This window comes from Pelobates fuscus, chromosome 13, assembly GCF_036172605.1.
Source record: "Pelobates fuscus isolate aPelFus1 chromosome 13, aPelFus1.pri, whole genome shotgun sequence".
Lineage (NCBI taxonomy): Eukaryota > Metazoa > Chordata > Amphibia > Anura > Pelobatidae > Pelobates > Pelobates fuscus.
In genome coordinates, this window is record NC_086329.1 from 85819426 (window position 1) to 85832970 (window position 13545).

General features: G+C 46.3%; 1 long non-coding RNA gene across 1 annotated transcript in view; it reads left to right on the forward strand.

Moving 5' to 3' along the window:
* LOC134582977 (uncharacterized) overlaps positions 1 to 13545 on the forward strand; it is a 71291-nt gene that overhangs the window by 53515 nt on the left and 4231 nt on the right. The gene's annotated exons all lie outside the window — the stretch shown is intronic.

Consider the following 13545-nt stretch of genomic DNA (forward strand, 5'->3'; position numbering starts at 1 on the left):
TCTGGAGGTGACCCTGTTTGTCCCTGATTTTGGGGATGTATGCTGTCGATCTCTTCTTGGCAATCATGCGGGCAAGGAGGGCTCCGCATTTGTTGGCGTTAGTATGGAAGAACGCCTTGGAGTGAATGTATGCTCTATGGTAATTGGTGTTGAGGAGGGAGGAAAGTTCCCTGCGTAGGGCTGTCAGTTGCGCCCCGTCTGATGGAAGGTGGGATTGCTTGTGGGTGTCCTCTAACTTGCGAATGTCGTTCAGTAGGGTGGCGAGTCTGGCGGTTTTTGCTCGTTTGAGGGCAGCCCCTTTAGCTATAAAATGTCCCCTCATCACGCATTTGTGAGCTTCCCACAGGCAGAAGGGAGTGGTGTCAGGGGTGTCGTTCTCTGTGAAGTATTGTGTCAGTCGTGTTTTAGCTTCTGTCTGGGTTACTGGGTCGTTTAGGAGGTAGTCGTTTAGTCTCCAGTTATTGCATGTGGGTTTAAATAGCGGGGATGTCAGTGTCAGTTGGATTGGGGCATGGTCCGACCAGGTAGCCGTGCCTATTGCGGATCGTCGAATTTCTGTCAAATAGTAGTGTGGTATTAAAAAGTAATCTATTCTTGAGTACGTACCATTAGGGGTCGAGTAAAAACTGTAGTCACGGTCGCCTGGATGAGTCGCTCTCCAGCAATCCACTAGTCGGTGGACGTGTAGGGTTTTGTCAATGTCCTTCAGTATGTGTCGGGGTATTGAGGAGGTGCCTGTTGATGTGTCGAGGTGTGGGTTCAGGGCTACGTTTAAGTCTCCCCCTATAACCAGACAACCCGTGGCGAAGTTTGTTATAGTTCTGGTCACGGAGCCTAGGAAACGGTGTTGGCGTCTGTTGGGGGCGTAGAGGCATGCGAACGTGTAGGGTCGGTCTGCCACCATTCCCTTGACACAGACGTAGCGTCCCTGTGTGTCACGGAGGACGTCGGTGGGGTCGAAATGTAGGGATTTGTGTATCAGAATCGCCGTGCCTTTAGTTTTCCCTTCCGGGTTGTTACTGAGGAAACATTGTGTGTATCTATGGTCTGTGAGTTTAGGGGCTTGACCCTCCTGAAAATGTGTCTCCTGGATTAGGACAACCTGTGCCCTTTGGCTGTGAAAGTGTCGGAGCGCTGTGGAGCGCTTTTCCGGCACATTCAGGCCTTTTGCGTTTATGGATAGGAGGTTAATCTCCGCTCTCTTGTGGGTGGTATATGAGTGCGAGGTCATGTCGTCTCTGGATCGTCTGTACGTGGGAAGGGGTGGGTCGGTGTGGTTGGGAATGAGGGGGCGTGGGTGACAGGAAGGGTACGCTACCAGCGTTAGCCTGTAGCTGCCCCTCTCCCTCTCGGGTCCCCGGGACGAGAGCTGCGCACTCACAAAGGCAACAAAATAAAACCGTGAACAATTAACTGTTTAACTAACTATACAACCTACTAAGGTAAAGGTGTGGGCTAGGTGGGAGCCGACTCGGCCGAACCAGTCGGTCCAGTCGGGTCCCCCTGCCGTGAACTGTACACCCCTGTCCGATGGGAGCGTGGCCTATCTCTTCCCTTTCCCCACTGGTCGGTCTCTGTCCGGGGGTCGGAAGTCTAGGTGGTATTTGAGTGTGTCCTTCCAGAGGACTATGTGTGGGAAACCTCTGTCCATCCTATGTCCTCCTTCCTCGCCCCTCTAGGAGATTGTCCTGCCAGCCTCAGCGGTCATTATCATGTGGGAGACCCCTCCCTCGGATATCCCGTTACTGCTAGGGTGACCGGCCTAGTCTGCGTGGCCATGGCGGTCTCGGATGGTCTGTGTATTTCGAATGTCCCCCATCGCACGTCCCCACTCTGGCCCAGGGGTCTGGAAACTGTGCGGTTTTGGTCTAGGAGTTCGGGTGGGGATCCCCTAGGTATACCGTGGTATGGGTCCGGGTAGTGGGGGCCCTGGGGGGGGGGGGGGGAATAGGGAAATGGGGCCTAGTAGCTCAGGTAATGGAGGTAGCCTCTCTGGTTTACGAATTCAGGGGGGAACCATCACTCCCTTCCATGTCCACCCTCCAAATCCCCCTCCCCAAACAGCCAAGGTGTCCCATTGGTCAGTCCAGGCCCCGGTAGTCCCATTGCAAGAAGAGTCCCTGGTGCATATCAAGTCCCCCGCCCGATCCCCTACCCCCCCCCCCCCCCACCCCAGTAATGCAGCAAAAAACACAAAGAACAGTGTCCCTATGTATTGTCTGTGTGTTTGTGTGGCCAAGGGCCTAGTTGGATGCGGTTATAGTTACGTGTTCCGCCGGCCCCTCTTCGTCTTCGTGGTCTCTTGACGCGGCTAGTGGATTGCTCCGGCCGGTCTCGCAGTTTCCGTCCGGGTCCTCTGTCGGCGCTGTGATTGTGGCTGCCCCCGTGGTGGTGGCTGAGGGCCGTTATAATAGTCGAGTGGGTCCGGCCAGTTCATCTGTAGCGGGGGCAGATGGAGTTCGTCTGTGAGATCTTTCAGGTCCTGTGCAGTACGGATCTGTCGAGGGCCGCCGGTAGTACTGGCAATAAGGCCTGTCGGGAATGTCCATCTGTACCTGACGTTCTGGTTGGCCAGAGCTCTGGTCAGCGGTTTCAGAGCTCTGCGATATCCCAGGGTGGCAGGGCAGAGGTCTGGAAACAATTGAAGCTGTTGTCCGTTGTGTGTGACTTCCTTTCGGTTGCGGGCCTCGTGCAGGATCTCTTCTTTCAGGGCATAGACTTCCAGGCAGCAGATCACATCTCTTGGCGGGGCCTCTGGTGGGCCTCTGGGTCTAAGCGCCCTATGTGCCCTAACAAATGTTATGGGGGTCCCTTCAGGGCGGTCCAGGAGACCATTAAATATAGTCGTGAGCAGGCCCGTTAGCTGCGCGGGGGTCTCTTCCCCTTCTTGTAGGCCCCTTATCCGTATATTATTTCTGCGGCCCCTATTGTCTAGGTCCTCTATATGTCGTGCCATGGCCTGCATTTGGGTCAATTGTATAGCTTGGGTCTTTGTCTGGGAGGTTTGTGCTTCTGTCAGTTTATCATGGTCTGCCTCTATTTGGGCCATGCGGTCCGCCATACCTTGTATGTCTTCCCTCATTAGTTGAAGGTCTGCCCTGATGGATGCCTGAAGGGCCGTGTTGGCGGTCGCCAGGTCTGCCCGGGTGGGTAATTCTTTCAGGAGGCTTAGCCAGTCCGGTGGTGGGGCTGCCATGCGGTCTCCTCTCTCTGGGGATTGCGAGGTGGGAGTAGAGGCTTCAGACTGTGAGTAGGCCTCCGAGTCCCTCCGGGAGGTCAGGTCCAGTGTCGCGGTCAGGAACTGCCGCATGGAGGCATGCATCTGAGCTTGGCGGGTCCCCGAGGGTCTGGGGGTACTCCCTGGTTTAGAGTGTTTTCCCATAACGGGGAGAGGCGGCGGATGGTAGGCTGATTTCGGGCTTGGTCGGAGGAGCTCGAGATTTATGCGGCCATTCCGTTCCGCTGCCAGGCCACGCCCCCTCTTTATATTCTAAGTGGTTCCTGAGCAGGTGAAGGAAGTGAATTAGCGGAGGTAACCGGTCGGGTTACCCTGGGTACGCTACATAGATCATGTCAGGTCTTGGGGCTGGCCAACTCTTCATGTGGACTACTTGTTGTTAGATATCTCCCACTGTGATGGTAAATGTTGTTTCAGAAACTGGGAGTGTGCAGTGGCCTGCTTTCAGGCCTAGTAGCCCCTGGGCCTTGGTGTTATGTGATGTTTCTTTCTCCCATATTATGTTTTAATACTGTTTAGTCTCTGCTCTGGGTTGATCTTGGGTGGGTATGTTGCAGGTCCAGATCCAGAACCTAATCTCGGGAGGGGCACTGGTGGGAACAATCCAGGCACAATAACCACTACAGCTCTCTGTAGTGGTTATGGTGCCAGGAGTGCTGTGGCGCACTACTAGAGTAGAACAGTTCGACATCTTACCTAGGGTCTGCCAGGATGGGGCTGTAGTAAGGGAAAGGGACTAGGTAGGGGTAGTAATGTGTGTGTGTGTGTGGGGGGGGGGGGGGTGCAGTGTGTGTCTGGGGTGTAGTGTGTGTTTGTGGCAGAGCTTCGGTACTTTACTACTTTCTCGGGGGAGGAGGGGATCCGCCACTGGTATGTTGTGGTTATCCTGTAGCTGTGCATACACCTTCTTTGGTAAACAGAACATTTATTCTCTTAGCCTCTGCTTCTCTGGTGTATCTGCTCAGTCTGGTCGCCAGTGCTGTCAGCCTTTGCTTAGCTGTTTCCTGTATCTCTAGTATGTGCACACTCTTGTATTTCCTGAGTAGACAGGATCTACCTTGATCTTTCCACCTCTAGTTGTCTTTATTTTGGCTTCCAGTCTTCGTATCCATGGTGGGCATTGTTTCTCCTTCAGCCTGATCTTGTAGTCGAGCATCTGGAGGACCACTAATGCTGTGAGATAGATATGTATATTTTTCAAAGCATCAATAGTTCTCCAGGTGCTTCACTACAAGATCAGTCTGAAGGAGAAGCAATGACCACCATGGGCACACACGCACACAAACTTCTAGCAATTAACTAAAAAGTATTTGTGTGTTTGGGTTATCTTTCTGTTCCAGTGTGTGTGTGCAGTCCCATTTGTTGGAAATGAACTTTTTTTATTTTGCAACCAATAAATGTTCTTTGTCTCTCTGGACAGCAGCACTAAAGAGTTACGTTACCATTGTCATTAACACAGTGAGGTTGTACCTGTATAGTGAGGGTGTATTCGGTGATGTGTAGATGGCTATTTCTCTTCCTGTTAGGGAGGATAAGAACATCTTTAGTTACACTGAGCTGAGGCACTATTTTTTTTTCATGCTGTCTGCTTTTAAAGGGATAAAGGTTATCTGTGGGAGTAGAATACTGTACTTCTCCAATAGAATCAGTTTTGTTATATCTATTGCTGGCTGTTTTGCTCTTGCAAGGTTATCTGTTAGTGAAGCAGATATATGGAGAATAATTTACATCTGTTAGTACATACACTGATTTCCACAGCGAGTGGCTGTTGGATTTCTTAATAACAATGCTCCCCTTTATTCCCAAACTGGCACCAATAATACATGTCCGTTAGTGATCACTTGCACTGCAGCACTCTCCCAGGGAGCCCATTGACTCACTTTTCTAGTGACCTGCAGGGTTCCACAACCTCACTCACACGTTGTCATTGAGACATTCAGCTCAGTGGGGGATGCTGGAAGTTGTAGTTTTCTTTACACTGTTTAGTTGCCAAGCAGAGAAACTATAGCCGCAGTGTGCATTAATTCCTGGCACAATGTCTTCCCAGAATACAAGAGCCCGGTGGCTAACTGGGAAGTACCCAGGATTCTTCATCAAACTGTCACTCGATAGAGCATTGGCATCCAATGTTTGCTAGCGAAAGTTAGTGCTACCTTTTATGTCTAAATATAAATTATATAATCTGGAAGCTGAATGTATACTACATGTATCTGTAACTAATTAGAACACAGCAAATTGTTTACTATTGCAACACTGTCACAAGCTGGGCTGGGCTGACTGGGGGCAGGTAACATTGCCCCAGGTACCCCTGGCATGCAGAAGTTGTAAGTTACAGCATCGCTGTACCATCCTGCCGTTGAGTCCATTCACAGGGATTGTTGAGATGTGTTTTGGCTTAGTACTGTAGGAGAGAGGTGACAGGCAGAAATTGTGCGTCCTTTCCAGACTACCACTGTATTGGTGTATGCCAATATTCAATATTGAACAATTTGAAAGTATGGCAAGAAGTATGAAAAGAACATTAACAAAAACAATTGGAAATAATAATTATATACAACGTCAGCAGTTTTAAAACCGAAGGATGATCACACTGACTTAAAATCTTTGTTGACTTAAAATTTCCCGTTAAAAGTAAACTATAGTGCCAGGAAAACAAATTTGGTCCGAAATGTAGCTTCACGCAACCAATCCGCTGTGTGTAAAATGTCCGATAACGAAACGCCTGCTATAAAAGCAGACTATGCTCCCAGACAAAGTGCGCTCCAAACAAAGGATCGATCCGAGCTAGCCACAAATGCCATCTAATCCATCTGGACATGGTGGTGACCAAAACCAAACCAAGAGGTCGTATGTAGGAGCAGTGGCTGAAGTGCAGACGGTGCAGCTGCACCGGGCACTTTGCGCAGTGGCACTTTAAGAGCCTGATTGGGTCCCTGCAATATCTGCTGGCTGGAAGAAAGTGATAAATAGCATGCCACTTCCTCCCAGCTTCTTACTGATAGACCACACTGGAGGGAGAGAGGGAGGATGCAGCGGAGGAGGCACAAGCAGCTTGGGGAGAGGAGCAACCAGAGAGCTGCAGATATCCAACTCCCATCAATGGCAGCCAGCAACAGGGACCCAAGGGAAGGGTGTTTTAACAGGTGGGTAGCTGCAAATATAAAGCTTATATGTGATCATGTGTATGTCAAGGTGTGTGTGTGCATCTGTGTAACCACTGACATAATCCTCATACTGTACTGCACCATATGCCTTTTTGTGGTCCTTAGAAATAAGCACCACCACTATTTTGTGTAAGAGTTCCACAAAGGGATTCCATAAGGGGGTTTTATTTATTTATTTTTTTTAAATTCTTTATTTATTACAAGGTATGTAACCACAGGCATGTGAAAGCATTAAAAGTTAATACAAAGTGCGGTAATACAGTATCACATATATGAACATTTAGGGCATTAACATATAATAGCATTGAAAACATTTATGTTAAAGAGAGCAGAGATATTAATCAGTCCATGGTTTTCATAACTCGTGAGAGTTCCGTTGTTATAAATGCGTGAACATGTATGGAGTACATGTTCTATATATAAGACTAATTAGTTTATGTGATACCCTTGACTTCGTATCACTCTTGGGCACCGCCCAAGTCAATGGATCGACACATATGTGGTATACTGTCCAAAGCATTCATTGGGCGGTGTCATCCAAGTAGGGAAAGTAGTTATGTCTTATCTTGGTGCACATGGAGATGAACGTAAAGAGGTTAGAGAAAATAGGATGAAGGAACTTAGAGAGAAGAGGGGGAGAGTGCGGGAAAGGAAGAGGGGGGGAGGATGGGAGGGGTAGGTACAATCTGTAGCAGCGCATATTCACTATGAATAGGTTCCATGAATTAAACTCGATAAGATAAAGTATTGGGCCATGGTGGAGATCAAGGTGCCTCAGGCGTAAGCCTCAAGCCAAAACCCTCCCAGTGGGGCCTTGGGAGGCTCCAGCAGGAGGCCCAAACGAGGGGGTGGTGTGTAGCAAAGAAGATGATATCACAAGTGGGGGCTCTGGGATAGATCCCCTCCTCCCCTCCCCTAGTCCCCAAACCTGCTGCTTATCCACGGGGCCCAAACCTTGTCAAACTTTTTAATGGTGCCTCTAACTCGCGCTGTCAGCTTATCCATAAGGAAATCATCTTTAATCTTTTGTACGACTACATCGATTGGGGGGGGGTCTCGTTCTGGAGCCACACTTGGGCCAGGGCTCTTCTGGCTGCTAAGTTCACTTTGTTTAGTAAGTTTTGTTCCCCTCTGGGCCAGTCATCAAGAGGTCTGGCCAGGAGGAACACCCAGGGGTCTAGATTAAGCTCCCTATCAAAGATATCCTTCAAAAGTCCCACCACCCGTTTCCAAAATTTCTGTGCTTCAGGACATTCCCACCACATGTGTATGTAAGATCCCTTCCGACCGCAGCCTCTCCAGCATAGATCCGTGGACGTTTTGTGCATTTTATATAACTTCACCGGGGTGGTATACCACCGAAAGATGGTTTTATATGCTTGTTCCTGCATGGAGACACATATAGACGAAGAGGCTGCTGCCTCCCAGATTTCCTGCCAGTCGACGCCTTCCAATTCCTCGCCCAGGTCAGCTTCCCACTGAGATATGTATGTGAGGTCACCCCATTCCGTCGTATGTGTGCTCAAGTGAATATACAGGATGGAGATGAGGCTCTTAGGAAACCGTTCTTTGAGGCACATAGATTCAAAGAAGGTTGGCCGCCTCAGTGCACTGGTTTTAATCAGTGGGGCCTGGGCGAAGTCTCTCACCTGGAGGTAGCGAAAAAAGTCGGCAGGGCGTAGGGTAGCCCTGGATTTAAGTTCTTCAAATGAAATAACAGAGCCGCCTTCATATAGGTGGCAGAGACGTTGTACCCCTGTGCCTTCAATACCCCTAAAATCCCTAGCGTTTAGTCCCGGTGGAAATGCCGTGTTTCTCAAGAAGGGAGTTAGGGGGGAAAGTCGGGGTGACAAACCATATTTGGTTGAGGTGGCGTCCCAAATTCTCAAAGAGTTTGCAATGACCGGGCATTCGATGTGTGTCGATGGTCTATGGTCCCTAGGGACCCACATCAGAAATTGAGGCGATTCTAAGTCTACCCACCGCCTCTCCTCTGGAGGGGAATGCCATAAAGCTATTTGTGAAAGTTGCGCTGCTTGGTAATAAAAGTACAAATTAGGGAGGCCCAGGCCTCCTCTCGTCTTCGCCCTATAGAGAATGTTCCGAGAGATCCTGTGTCTCCTGTTCTGCCAAATGAATTTCCCTATTGCCTGTTGGAGTGCGCCTAGATCAGATTTGGTCACTTTAACTGAGAGGGCCTGGAACAAGAACAGGATCCTAGGGAGAATGTTCATCTTCACCGAGTGGATTCTGCCGATCCAAGAGATCGGTTTATCCAGCCATTTCTCCATATCCGTCATTAGTGTGCGGATCAGAGGCGTATAATTTTGTGTGTATAGTCGAGCAGGGTCTGCTGTTAACCACACCCCCAAGTATTTGATATGATCCCTCGTTGTGCGAATCTGATATGTGTTGTCTATGGAGGCTATGTCAGGTTCAGGCATGCAGATAGGTAATGCGCTAGATTTAGGCATGTTTACTTTGTATCCCGCCAGTCTACCGTAATCAGCTAGGACACCCGTTAACGCCCTCATTGACGGAAGCGGGTCAGTCAGGGTCAGTAATATGTCGTCGGCGAAACCCGACACAACGTACCGATGGCCCCCTACCAAGATCCCATGGATGTCCGGGCTGTTTCGTATTTCCTGCAGAAGAGGTTCTAAGGAGAGAATAAACAGCAAGGGAGACAAAGGGCATCCCTGTCTGGTGCCGTTCCCCAGGCCAAAGGGTGTCACCTTCGCCCCGGATATGCAAACCCGTGCCTTAACATTTGTATACATTGCCTGCACCGCAGTTATAAATGTGTCCGGCAGGCCAAAGTGTCGAAGGACTTCGAAAAGATAGGGCCATTTAACCCTATCAAAGGCCTTCTAGGCGTCGAGGGACAATAACAATGTTGGGATCTTCCTATTCGTTTGTCTCCAAATGAGGTCAATATTCCGCCGGGTATTTTCAAAAAGTTGCCGGCCAGGAACAAAACCAACCTGATCAGGGTGTATCAATTTCGTCAATAAGGGGTTTAATCGGTTAGCCAAGACCTTCGCCAAGATCTTGGAGTCGTGGTTGATCAGCGAGATCGGGCGAAAGTTGCCCGGGACGAGATCATCCTTGCCCTGCTTAGGTATCAATACCACATCCGCCAACGACATGTGCCGGTCCGGGATGCCACCCCCCATGAGGTCGTTAAACCCCATATCCCACAAACATGTATATTTGAGGGCTGGTGGACGCCGAAGTCGGATACCATGAGCAGTAGGCAAAGCAGTCTAGACCCACCGGTTTCCCCTGAAGCAGTACATGGGCTGCCGAAATGGCCGCACGAAGCACATTAATGAAATGGTATGACATACCATCCGAAAAAAGAGACAAGAGAAAATGCAGGATTGCGGAAACGGGGACAGTAAAAGGATCGAAGTTCCAACTCACATACCAACTGGACCAAGATTGCCATGGGAAGAGGTAACTTCTCCTTCACCTAGGAGTTCCAAAGGAGGTCTGTAGCTTTTGTTGATAATTTGCCGACATGCCAGCAATCTCTGAAAAAGCCCAAGCCACCAAGGATAGATATCTAAATCTTGAAAAACAATAATATTCTCACCCTGTCATTTATTGACTCTGTCTTATGTATAGGTGATATGGATAAGAAATAATTGATTTAAAAAAATGTAAATAATAAAGATAAATAATGGTTACTCGTTGAAAATAGTCTCTAATGGTAAAATAGTAAGTAAAATGATCCTTAAATGTCCATCTTAACCCCTTCACGACGGGTGACGGACGAGGTCCGTCATCCAGGGGATACCCTTAACGACGGGTGACGGACCTCGTCCGTCACGCGGTAAAATTAACCCCAGATCGCCGCAATCGCGGCGATCGTGGGGTTAATGGTGCTCCGGTCTGCCTCTGCATTAGAGGCAGACCGGGAGCACCGGATCGGGCTGTCAGAGTACATGTGCCCGCTCTGACAGCATGTCAGAGCGGGCACATGTGCTCTGTATACTCACCTCCGCCTCCCTGCACTTCCGGGTTCAGTGTGAAGTGCAGGGAGACGGATCTTCAGTGATCCTGCCCCCTGGTGTTAAAAAAAAAAGTTAAATTAAAATCCCACCCCCCCTTTACCCATATTAATAAAAAATTAACCCCTTCCCTGCCAATTGATCACTGACTACAGTGATCAATTGGCAGGGATTACATTTTAATATGATCTGATTTTTTTTTTAACCCCTGAGGGTTAATTCTTTTTTTTTTAACCCTCAGGGGTTAAATTTATTTTATTAATTAATTTAAATATTTTAAAATTATAAATTTAGCTAGCTGGGGAGGGTGGAAGTTAGTGGGGAATTGGGGGATTTAGTGTTAGGCTAACTAGGGGTTAACGTTAAAAAAAGTTTTAAAATAAGCTTTAAAAAGTTAAAAAATTAAGTAAAAAAAAGTTTTAATAACGTTTAAGTAAAAAATAAAAAAAAAATAAACCCTTTACCCAGTCCAAATAAAAATTAACCCCTTGCCTGCCAGTCTATCACTGCCTACAGTGATCAAAATACAGATCACAGTATTATACTGTGATCTCATTTTTTTTTAACCCCTGACGATTAACTTTTATTTATTTTTTAACCCTCAGGGGTTAAATTAATTTAATTAACTAATTTAAATATTGTATAATTAAATATTTTGCTAGCTGGGGTGGGTGGGAGTTATGGGAAAATGGGGAATTTACTGTTAGTGCTGCTTACTGCTAGTTAGGGGTTAACGGTAAAAGAAAAAGCTTAGAAAAATTTAAATCTGTAAAAAAAAGTTTTACAAAAGTTTAGGAAACTTTAAAAAAATGAATAAGCAAAACAAAAGTTTAAAAAATAGTTTTAAAAAGTAAAAAAAGTTTTAAAAAGTAAAAAAATACATTTAATAACGCTCATTACCACTACACCTGGTACAAGCTAGCGGAAAAATGATCCCACGCTAAGGTTCAAAATATGCCTTTTGAAATACCCTGGCATGTCTTCTTTAAGAAATGGTATGGCTTTATGGGGTATTTGGATTATATAGCCTGGTAAAATACTCTAAAATGGGACATGGGCACAGCGTAAAAATTTAAAGTTTGAAAAAAATGGAATGGCTGTGTCCCAAATGTGCCCCTCCGATGTCCACATATACCTGGCAAAGGTACATACGGGGGTATTTTTGTACTCAGCCGACATAGCTGAGCAACATATAAAGTATTATAGAGTGGTGGTACACATAAGGTTTGCAAAATATACTGTGCAAACTCACTTTGTGTGTCAAAAAGGCAGAAAAAACGCTTATTACCACTACACCTGGTACAAGCTAGCGGAAAAATTATCCCACACTAATTTTCAAAATATGCCTTTTGAAATACCCTGGGATGTCTTCTTTAAGAAATGGTATGGCTTTATGGAGTATTTGGATTATATAGCCTGGTAAAATACTCTAAAATGGGACATGGGCACAGCGTAAAAATGTAAAGTTTGAAAAAAAATGGAATGGCTGTGTCCCAAATGTGCCCCTCCGATGTCCACATATACCTGGCAAAGGTACATACGGGGGTATTTTTGTACTCAGCCGACATAGCTGAGCAACATATAAAGTATTATAGAGTGGTGGTACACATAAGGTTTGCAAAATATACTGTGCAAACTCACTTTGTGTGTCAAAAAGGCAGAAAAAACGCTTATTACCACTACACCTGGTACAAGCTAGCGGAAAAATTATCCCACGCTAAGGTTCAAAATATGCCTTTTGAAATACCCTGGGGTGTCTACTTTAAGAAATGGTAGGCCTTTGTGGGGTAGTTTGAATTTAAAACCTGCGAAGATGCTTGGAAATTGCACATAGGTCCAGCGTCAAAATTCAAAGTTCTGTAAAAACTGATATGGCTTGGTCTCCTATATGGCACTGTAGCTTCACAAAATAGTGACAAAGACATTCATTGGGGATGTCTTTTTACTCAGAAGACTTAGCTGAGCATAATTTGAAGGTTTTGAACTTAGTGGCACATGTGAAATATACAAAATGCCCAGCAAAAATGCAATCCGTATGTCAAAAAATGCACAAAATTATTTTTTACCACATACTTTGGCATATATTGGTGAATAAATGGGGGCATGCTAAGGCACAATATGCACCTTATGATATACCCTGGAGTGTCTACTTTTACAAATGGTAGGCCTTTGTGGTTTTTTTTTGAACAGTCAAACTGTTATAATACCCCAAATGGAAGCATAGGCTCATTAAATCCGTCTCTCAAAATTCAACTGTGAATACTGAAAAGGACAGGTCTCCTGTATGGCACTGTAGCTTTACGAAATAGTGCCATAGACATACAATGGGGGTGTCCTTTTACTCAGAAGACTTAGCTGATCATAATTTGGGGGGTTTGAACTTAGTGGCACATATGAAATATACAAAATGCCCAGCAAAAATGCAATCCGTATGTAAAAAATGCACAAAATTATTTTTTACCACATACTTTGGCATGTAATGGTAAAAAAATGGGGGCATGTTAAGGCACAATATGCACCTTATGAGATACCCTGGAGTGTCTACTTTTACAAATGGTAGGCCTTTGTGGGGGTTTTTGAACAGTCAAACTGTTATAATACCCCAAATGGAAGCATAGGCTCATTAAATCCGTCTCTCAAAATTCTACTGTGAATACTGAAAAGGACAGGTCTCCTGTATGGCACTGTAGCTTCACGAAATAGTGCCATAGACATACAATGGGGGTGTCCTTTTACTCAGAAGACTTAGCTGAGCATAATTTGGGGGGTTTGAACTTAGTGGCACATATGAAATATACAAAATGCCCAGCAAAAATGCAATCCGTATGTAAAAAATGCACACAATTATTTTTTACCACATACTTTGGCATGTAATGGTAAAAAAATGGGGGCATGTTAAGGCACAATATGCACCTTATGAGATACCCTGGAGTGTCTACTTTTACAAATGGTAGGCCTTTGTGGGGGTTTTTGAACAGTCAAACTGTTATAACACCCCAAATGGAAGCATAGGCTCATTATATCCGTCTCTCAAAATTCTACTGTGAATACTGAAAAGGACAGGTCTCCTATATGGCACTGTAGCTTCACAAAATAGTGCCAAAGACATACAATGGGGGTACCGTTG